The 10,175-nt window shown below is 49.3% G+C and overlaps 2 pseudogenes; both read right to left on the reverse strand.

The window, feature by feature from the left end:
* Positions 1 to 1,513: 1,513 nt before the first annotated feature.
* On the reverse strand, positions 1,514 to 1,745 carry LOC139277809 (U2 spliceosomal RNA; annotated as a pseudogene).
* A 142-nt stretch (positions 1,746 to 1,887) lies between these two features.
* Positions 1,888 to 2,121, reverse strand: LOC139277727 (U2 spliceosomal RNA; annotated as a pseudogene).
* Positions 2,122 to 10,175: the final 8,054 nt, after the last annotated feature.

Genomic DNA, 10,175 nt, shown 5'->3' on the forward strand with positions numbered 1-10,175 from the left:
TTCCCCATTGGATTTGTTAGTGACGGTCTGATATCGATGGCCCCCAGTTCTGGTCTCCCCCACAAGTGGAGACATTTTCTCTGTGGCTGATTTTGCTCGATTGGTTTATCAGTTATAGATTTGTTGGATGTGAGGAGAAAGGGCCGTGTGACTGACAGTGAAGAATCATCCAATCGGGTGGCAAAGAGCCTGTTTGCTTCCCGATTGGCTGTGGGGCGGCAGGCACCATGACGATGGACATGTCGGGCAACCAATGGCAGGGCAGTGGGAGGCAGGAGATCACGTGATGAGACCTCCAGGAACATGTCCGACCAGAGTTGGTAACCCTATCGAAGGGGTTGTCCTTTGGTCCACGGTTGCCCGCAAGCAGGTGAGAAGCTGAGGAGATGTTTGAGCACACTCCCACCACCACATGTACCAACCATATACTGCACACTTTGTAAAACTCATTCATGGGATGTGAATATTGCCCATAAGGCCAACATTTGTCACCCATCCCTAATCGCCCTTGAGAAGGTGGTGGTGAACCGCCTTCTTGAATGCAACTGGGTGGGTGAGGGGGCAGTTAAGAGTCAACCATCTTGCTGTGGGTCTGGAGTCACATATAGTCCCTAAAGGGCATTAGTGAACCAGACGGGTTTCTTGCCCATACTTTCATAATTACTATTACCTTTTATTCCAGATTTATTTAAGTAATTGACTTTAAATTCCCCAGCTGCCATGGTGGAATCATCAGCCTGGATTACTAGCCCTGTAACATAAGCACGACACTGCCGCACTCCCATGGTGGCTGCACGTGTCCCTGCGACAGACGTCACAGCTCCAAGCCTGCCTCTCTGCCGGCCCCAACCCTTCGTAGGCAGGTCCTCACCATCAGGGCCAGAGGCGTTTGCCAGGGGCCGCAGAACTGGTTGGGAGACATTGACATGATGTTCAACATCATGGGGGGTTTTGTTAGAGTAAACCAGGAGAAACTGTGGCAGGAAGGTCGGTAATCGGATTCACAGAGTTAAAGTGATTGACAAAAGAACCAGGGGGAGATGAGGAAAATAATATTTTATGCAGCGAGTTGCTGTGACCGGGAACGCGCTGCCTGAAAGGGTGCTGGAAGCAGATTCAATAGTGACTTTCAGCAGGGAGTTGGATGAATACGTGAAGTGGAAACATTAGCAGGGCTGTAGGGAAAGAGCGGGGGAGCGGGACTAATTGGCTCGCTCTTGCAAAGAGCCGGCACAGGCTCGATGGGCCGAATGCCCCCCCCCCCCCCCCCGGGCTGTATCATCCTATAAATCTACGCAACTGCAGCCAATCAGGCTTGGCTGCTTCTTCATCACTCTTTTTCCTTGATCGTTCTCGGGATGTGGACATCGCTGGCAAGACCGGCATTTTTTTTTTTTTTTTTTTGAAATTCGTAGCCAATCGTTCCAATTCTTTGTCAAATCACAAACGCCAGAGGTCACCTTGCACACGCCAAGGATCACTCTGCGCCAATGCTCTTAGCCAAAAGGCCTAGAGCCACTGCACCGTTCCTGGAAGTACTGCAATACCAGGTTCGTGCCATGGAGGTGGATGGGTCAGGTCCCCCACACACCTCCGTGGAGGTGGATGGGTCAAGCCACCCCACCCACCTCCTGTTTCCAAAAAAGCAAGCATATACCTTCCTGATCCAGGGAGAACCACCCGGAGGTCATGGTGGCTGGTCAGGTCAGTTACGCATGATCTTAGCCAAAAGGCAAGACCGGCATTTATTTATTTATTTATTTATTTTTTTTTTTTTTGAAATTCGTAGCCAATCGTTCCAATTCTTTGTCAAATCACAAACGCCAGAGGTCACCTTGCACATGCCAAGGATCACTCTGCGCCAATGCTCTTAGCCAAAAGGCCGAGAGCCACTGCACCGTTCCTGGAAGTACTGCAATACCAGGTTCGTGCCATGGAGGTGGATGGGTCAGGTCCCCCACACACCTCCGTGGAGGTGGATGGGTCAAACCTCCCCACCCACCTCCTGTTTCCAAAAATGCAAGCATATACCTTCCTGACCAGGGAGAAACCACCCGGAGGTCATGGTGGCTGGTCAGAAACGGTACTACACTTGATCTTAGCCAAAAGGCCGACATTTATTATTTTTTTTTTTTTTTAAATTCATGTCCAATCATTATCCAATCGTTACAATTCTTTGTCAAACGCCAGAGGTCACCCTGCACCAGTCAAGGATCACTCTGCGCCAATGCTCTTAGCCAAAAGGCCTAGAGCCACTGCACCGTTCCTGGAAGTACTGCAATACCAGGTTCGTGCCATGGAGGTGGATGGGTCAGGTCCCCCACACACCTCCGTGGAGGTGGATGGGTCACCAATCCCACCCACCTCCTGTTTACAAAAATGTAAGCATATACCTTCCTGACCAGGGAGAAACCACCCGGACGTCATGGTGGCTGGTCAGGTTAGTTATGCAGATCTTAGCCAAAAGGCCGCCCCCCCCAAGCTCTCTCCCCACCCCAAGCTCTCTCCCCGAAAGCTCTCTCCCCCACTCCCCAAGCTCTCTCTCTCCCCTCGCCAAGCTCTCTCTCCCCACCTGCCCCTCGTGCTCCCCGGGGCTGTGGGAGCCTTGGGGCTTGGCGGCTGCTCAGTGGAGGTATCATGGTGTTGGACGCAGACGTAGAAAAGGGTTAGTGGGAATTTTGCGGGGGGGCGGGGGAGTAGTCGGTGATATTTGTCCTAACTCTCCCTTCTGCGCATGCGTTGGGAGACTTAGTACAAATAGTTACTCCATTAACAAAAGGAGGTTATCTGGTCACACTGAGAAACAGCGGTTGAAGCACTAAGAAAAGGTGAAACAATGATGGTTTGTGAATTAGCCCCTTGACCTTTCACCTCTGGACCCTTGGCTTCAAGCTGATGAGGTTCAGGTTTCCTGCTCTCTCTCTCTGCCGGCGCCTGAGATGAGTGTGAGGTAGCGCCGAACTACAAGGTGTACTGCGGCAACTCGCCAAGGCTTCTTCAGCAGCACCTCCCAAACCCGCAACCTCTACCGCCTAGAAGGACAAGGGCAGCAGGCGCATGGGAACACCACCACCTCCACGTTCCCCTCCCAGCCACACACCATCCTGACTGGGAAATATATCGGCCGTTCCTTCATCGTCGCTGGGTCACAATCCTGGAACTCCCTCCCTAACAGCACTGTGGGAGCACCTTCACCACACGGACTGCAGCGGTTCAAGAAGGCGGCTCACCACCACCTTCTCAAGGGGCAATTAGGGATGAGCAATAAATGCCAGCCTTGCCAGCGACGCCCACATCCCAGGAATGATTAAATAATAAAGAAAAGAGGCGCACAGTGCAGGAACTGTCCACAATGCAACAATAATTGGCACTAGATGAAGCAATCTCACTCGACAACCCCAATAAATGTGAATAGCCGGGGCAGGAGATGGAAGAGGTACCTTGGGGCCATCGCGAGACGTCTGTCTGAGATCGGAGCGAGCCTCGAAGGAGCTCCAGGAGTAGAAATCGCGCTGCGCAATATTTTAGATGGAATACCTGCCTGCTATTGTTACAAATGGTGTTAATGCCATTAAAAATATTTAAATCCTTTGTTATTAACACGTGACCTGATTGCAGCTCATTAGGGGAGAGCTGAGTCATGCCACATTTGGCCCGAGACTGCCTGATCTACACAGGCACTGATGGCCAAAGAAAATGTAAAATTATTCCATTTCCAGCGCTGACATTTTTCACCGTAATGAGCTCGGATATTCAGCAAAAGCGAGAAAAATCCAATCGATGTGACAGGGAGCAGGGGTGAGTTTGCACTACTAATGTGGTGAGCAACAGAGGGACTCACCGCCAGTATATAACGTCTGCACAGTTGTGGCTGAGGTTAATTACATTTTTGCTTGGTTCCCGATTGTCAAGCGCCCTAAAGGCATAAAACTGCACAGCTCCCAAACGGAACGTAGTATTGCCAGGTAATGCATCTATCTAGGTCACATCAACAACCTCTCCTTTTCTGCCCTGAGCAAGTGGGACTAAATTGGATAGCTCTGTCGATGGTCGAATGGCCTCCTTCTGTGCTTTAAGACGCTATAAGATTCTATACGAGCCATCAAGGTGGTGGGTGGTTTGGGGGGCGGGGGAACAACCTTGGCTTTAACCAGAAACACAAAGAGAAAATGCTGGAAATACTCAGCAGCTCATCCAGCGTCTGTTCAATCCGTAAGCGTGACCCCGGGTTCAAGGTCACCTGTCACTTTCATTCTCCACTCCACTGCCACTCTGACCTCTGCGTCCTCGGCCTCCTACACTGTTCAATGAAGCTCAACGCAAGCTCGAGGAACAGCCCCTCATCTTTCGATTGGGCACTTTACAGCCTCCTGGACTCAACATCCAGTTCAACAATTTCAGACCAGAACCTTGGCCCCCATTTTATCGGACTGCAGCTGTAGATGACTCTGCCAGTCCCATTACACCCTCTCTAGACCCATCTTTTGTTCCTTTACTTGTCCCATTACTGTCTCCTTCTGCCTCACACCATCATCCCTTTTGTCATTAAATCTCTCCAGCCTCCACCCAATCACAGACCTTCCCTTTTGTTCTGCCCTTCCCTCTCCCATTTCCCTGCCCTGACACTTGCTTAAAACCCTGTTACACCTCGAACTTTTCCATTATCGAGCTGAAACACTAATTCTGTTTCTAACTCCACAGGTACTGCCTGACCTGCTGGGCTCTTTGGGTTTTTATCCCTGCTTTAACCAGAGTGGCGTTGAACATTTTTGTATCTTTTCTCCTTATTCTACTTGTCCCAAGGTCATACATTAGCTAAGGCTCCCTGCTTCTATTTTTCTCATTTTCTATCCGTGAGGATTTTCTTTACATATTCACGAATTAAGGCAACTGTGCACACAAATGAATAATTGATACATTTCAAACAAGACTAGAACTGGGAGGAAACTTGTTTTAGCCCACAGACACATGGAATGAGAATACCACCATCTCATATTGACGTTACACGTCTCAGGAAAGACTGAACAGGCAGGGGCTCGTTGCTGAGGGGTGACCTGATAGAGGTCCTTAGAATTGTGAAGGGGTTTGATAGGGTAAACGTAGAGAAGTTGTTTCTACTTTTCGCTGAGAGCAAAACAAACAAATGTAAATATAAGATCATCACTAATAAATCCAATGGGGAATTCAGGAGAAACTTCTTTACCCAGAGAGGGGTGAGAATGTGGAACTCGCTGCCACAGGGAGGGGTTGAGGCGAATAGTATCGATGCATTTAAGGGGAAGCTGGATAAATACATGAGAGGGAAAGGAATAGAGAGATATGGTGATGGGGTGAGATGGAGAGGGGGTGGGAGGGGGCTGGTGTGGAGCATAAACCCCGGCACGGAGTGTGGGGCCGAATGGCCTGTTTCTGTGTTGTACATTCTAAAGAATTCTATGTAAAAATTCTATGCAAGTTCCCCTCCCAGTCACACACCATCCTGACTGGGAAATATATCGGCCGTTCCTTCATCGTCGCTGGGTCACAATCCTGGAACTCCCTCCCTAACAGCACTGTGGGAGCACCTTCACCACACGGACTGCAGCGGTTCAAGAAGGCGGCTCACCACCACCTTCTCAAGGGGCAATTAGGGATGGGCAATAAATGCCGGCCTTGCCAGTGACGCCTACATCCCAGGAACGTACGGGAGAGAATACGCCATACCCATGTAAAAAAAGAAAGACTTGCATTTCTATAGCACCTTTCACGACCACCAGACAGCGCAAAGCGCTTTGCAGCTAGTGAAATACGTTTGTAGGGTAGTCACTGTTGTAATAGAAACATAGAAACATAGAAAATAGGTGCAGGAGTAGGCCATTCGGCCCTTCTAGCCTGCACCACCATTCAATGAGTTCATGGCTGATCATGCAACTTCAGTACCCCATTCCTGCTTTCTCGCCATACCCCTTGATCCCCCTAGTAGTAAGGACTTCATCTAACTACTTTTTGAATATATTTAGTGAATTGGCCTCAACAACTTTCTGTGGTAGAGAATTCCACAGGTTCACCACTCTCTGGGCGAAGAAGTTCCTCCTCATCTCGGTCCTAAATGGCTTACCCCTTATCCTTCGACTGTGACCCCTGGTTCTGGACTTCCCCAACATTGGGAACATTCTTCCTGCATCTAATCTGTCTAAACCCGTCCGAATTTTAAACGTTTCTCTGAGGTCCCCTCTCATTCTTCTGAACTCCAGTGAATACAAGCCCAGTTGATCCAGTCTTTCTTGATATGTCAGTCCCGCCATCCCGGGAATCAGTCTGGTGAACCTTCGCTGCACTCCCTCAATAGCAAGAATGTCCTTCCTCAAGTTAGGAGACCAAAACTGTACACAATACTCCAGGTGTGGCCTCACCAAGGCCCTGTACAACTGTAGCAACACCTCCCTGCCCCTGTACTCAAATCCCCTCGCTATGAAGGCCAACATGCCATTTGCTTTCTTAACCGCCTGCTGTACCTGCATGCCAACCTTCAATGACTGATGTACCATGACACCCAGGTCTCTTTGCACCTCCCCTTTTCCTAATCTGTCACCATTCAGATAATAGTCTGTCTCTCTGTTTTTACCACCAAAGTGGATAACCTCACATTTATCCACATTATACTTCATCTGCCATGTAATGTGGGAAACGCGGCAGCCAATTTGTGCACAGCAAACTCCCACACACAGCAATGTGACAATGACCAGATAATCTGCTTCAGTGATGTTAGTTGAGGGTTAAATGTTGGCCCTGCTTGTTGTAGGAGGTAGGCACCTTTAGAATATACCAGAATACTAGGCATTAGGCACCTGCTAGATATATCTAAACGCATTTAAGTTTAAAGTGGCCACACATAAAATGGCTGCCCAGGCATGATGGGAAATCAGGTAGTCAAGCTGTGAACTGTTGAATGTTCAATGACCGAGCAATAACCCTGTGAGGCCCACTATAGGAATGCCTTGGATGCAGGATAAGAATAATGAGGAGAGAACCCATCTCCCGTATTCAAGGCCATAAACCAATTAATTCCCCAGGAAGAAAGAGATAAGAGAACCCATCTCCTGTAAACAAGGTTATAAACTAATTATTTCTCCAAGAAGAAAGAACTAGTGAGAGAACCTATATCAATCAGCCCAAGCTGACAAGAGACGAACACATGGTTCCTGAGACATAAGGGGAATTCTATTGGGTTAAAAGAACCTATATGTAATCTATAATCGTTGTGATTGGCTTGTGGCCAGCCGTGATGGGCTGTGTAACAGTAGTAAACTGTTTGTAACTGTTGTGAAACATATAAAAGTGAATGTAACCCTATGTTCTGTGGAGAGAAGCCTGGACTCAGTCTTGTGATTTCCTCCCCGCTAAGCGTAATAAAGGCCGCATCAGCATTGGAACCGACTCTGAGTGTTGAGTGATTCTTCTGAGAAAACACTAACGCTAACACTGCTCTTTTTCGAAATAGTGCCATGGGATCTTATTCATCCACCTGAGAGAGCAGAGAGGGCTTGGTTTAATGTTTGGTCTGAAAAATGTCCCCTCCGACAGTGCAGCGCTCCCTCAATACTGCCCCTCAGACAACCCAATGCTCCCTCAGTACTGCGCGCTGACAGTGCGGCGCTCCCTCAGTGGGGATCAGTGCTGGGACCCCAACTATTTACAATCTATATTAACGACTTGGAAGAAGGGACTGAGTGTAACGTAGCCAAGTTTGCTGATGATACAAAGATGGGAGGAAAAGCAATGTGTGAGGAGGACACAAAAAATCTGCAAAAGGACAAAGACAGGCTAAGTGAGTGGGCAAAAATTTGGCAGATGGTGTATAATGTTGGAAAGTGTGAGGTCATGCACTTTATCAGAAAAAAAATCGAAGAGTAAGTTATTATTTCAATGGAGAAAAATTATAAAGTGCCGCAGTACAGCAGGACCTGGGGGTACTTGTGCATGAAACACAAAAGGTTAGTATGCAGCTACAGCAAGTGATCAGGAAGGCCAATGGAATCTTGGCCTTTATTGCAAAGGGGATGAGTATAAAAGCAGGGAAGTCTTGCTACAGTTATACACGGTATTGGTGAGGCCACACCTGGAATACTGCATGCAGTTTTGGTTTCCATATTTATGAAAGGATATACTTGCTTTGGAGGCAGTTCAGAGAAGGTTCACTCGGTTGATTCCGGGGATGAGAGGGTTGACTTATGAGGAAAGGTTGAGTAGGTTGGGCCTCTACTCATTGGAATTCAGAAGATTGAGAAGTGATCTTATTGAAACGTATAAGATTATGAGGGGGCTTGACAAGGTGGATGCAGAGAGGATGTTTCCACTGATGGGGGAGACTAGAACTAGAGGGCATAGTCTTAGAATAAGGGGCTGCCCATTTAAAACTGAGATGAGGAGAAATTTCTTCTCCCAAACGGTTGTGGATCTGTGGAATTCGCTGCCTCAGAGAGCTGTGGAAGCTGGGACATTGAATAAATTTAAGACAGACATAGACAGTTTCTTAAACGATAAGGGAATAAGGGGTTATGGGGAGCGGGCGGGGAAGTGGAGCTGAGTCCATGATCAGATCAGCAATGATCATATTAAATGGCGGAGCAGGCTCGAGGGCCCGTATGGCTTACTCCTGGTCCTATTTCGCATGTTCTTATGTTCTTACTGCCTCTTCGACAGTGCAGCACTCCCTTAGTACTGTCCCTCCGACAGTGCAGCGTTCCCTCAGTACTGCCCCTCCGACAGTGCGGTGCTCCCTCAGTACTGCCCCTCCGACAGTGCAGCGCTCCCTCAATACTGCCCCTCCGACAGTGCGGCGCTCCCTCAGTACTGCCCCTCCGACAGTGCGGCACTCCCTCAGTACTGCCCCTCCGACAGTGCAGTGCTTCCTCAGTACTGCCCCTTCGACAGTGCGGCGCTCCCTCAATACTGCCCTTCCGACAGTGCGGCGCTCCCTCAGTACTGCCCCTCCGATAGTGCAGTGCTTCCTCAGTACTGCCCCTTCGACAGTGCAGCGCTCCCTCAGTACTGCCCCTCCGACAGTGCAGCGCTCCCTCAGTACTGCCCCTCCGCCAGTGCAGCACTCCCTTAGTACTGTCCCTCCGACAGTGCAGCGCTCCCTCAGTACTGCCCCTCCGCCAGTGCAGCACTCCCTTAGTACTGTCCCTCCGACAGTGCAGCACTCCCTCAGTACTGCAATGGAAATGTCAGCCCAGATTTTTTGCTCAAGGTGCTGGGGTGGGACTCGAACCCACTACCCGCTGACTGAGAGATGATAGTATTACCCACTGAGCCACGGCTGACACGGAATCCTACCCCGCTCCTGAGAGCAGCTCAGATTAAAATCACACCTTTAGTGTGCACACACTGGTCCTCTCCTGCAGGGGTCAGTGGACTGCAATCAGGAGCAGGCGCCCTGAGGGTTTTATGTCTCACCCTTTCATGGTCCAGATACATTGAGGCTAAATATCGGTACACTGCTGCTGCCCCAGCCCAACCCACGGGCCGAGTGTTCAAATCCCACCAGGGCAGGTTACACACGAGCGTCCCAACAATAAGGGACAGGTAAAGACCACCTGGTCCATTGAGCCTGTCCCATATGATTGCGATAACTTCTGTATCACAACTTATACTCTCCACTCTACCTGGAAACATGTGATCTCCTGGGAGAGGCAAAGAAATAGCTAAAAACCCAGGCCAATTTGGGGGGAATGTATCTGGGAAATTCCTCTCCGACCCATCGAGGCGATTGAAGCTGGTCCAGGAGATCACTCTGGCCCTGAATTCCCACAGAGCCTATCCTTCTGTCCGAGGTGATCTCTGCCGCAGCCAGAAACAGCTCCAGCTTTTGCTCGAAGGAAGTCAGCGCGAGTCTGCATCCACCACGTGAAACAGCAGCTTGTTCCAGAGATCCACTATTCTCTGGGACAAGCACCACCTCCTGACGTCTAACCTAGATCTAGCCCATTGCAATTTATATCTGTGCCCCATGGTCCTGCCTAACCTGTTTAATTGGAACAAATTGTCAGCTGGAACACCATCTATTCCCTTCGTTATCTTATAAACCTCAATCAGACCCTCCCCCCGCCCCGGCCATAGTCTACGCTGCTCTAAGATATAGAGTCACAAATCTTTCAGCCTATTTGGATAACCGAGATGCTTTACACTGGGAA

Source organism: Pristiophorus japonicus, chromosome 12, assembly GCF_044704955.1.
Source record: "Pristiophorus japonicus isolate sPriJap1 chromosome 12, sPriJap1.hap1, whole genome shotgun sequence".
Taxonomy (NCBI): Eukaryota; Metazoa; Chordata; class Chondrichthyes; family Pristiophoridae; genus Pristiophorus; species Pristiophorus japonicus.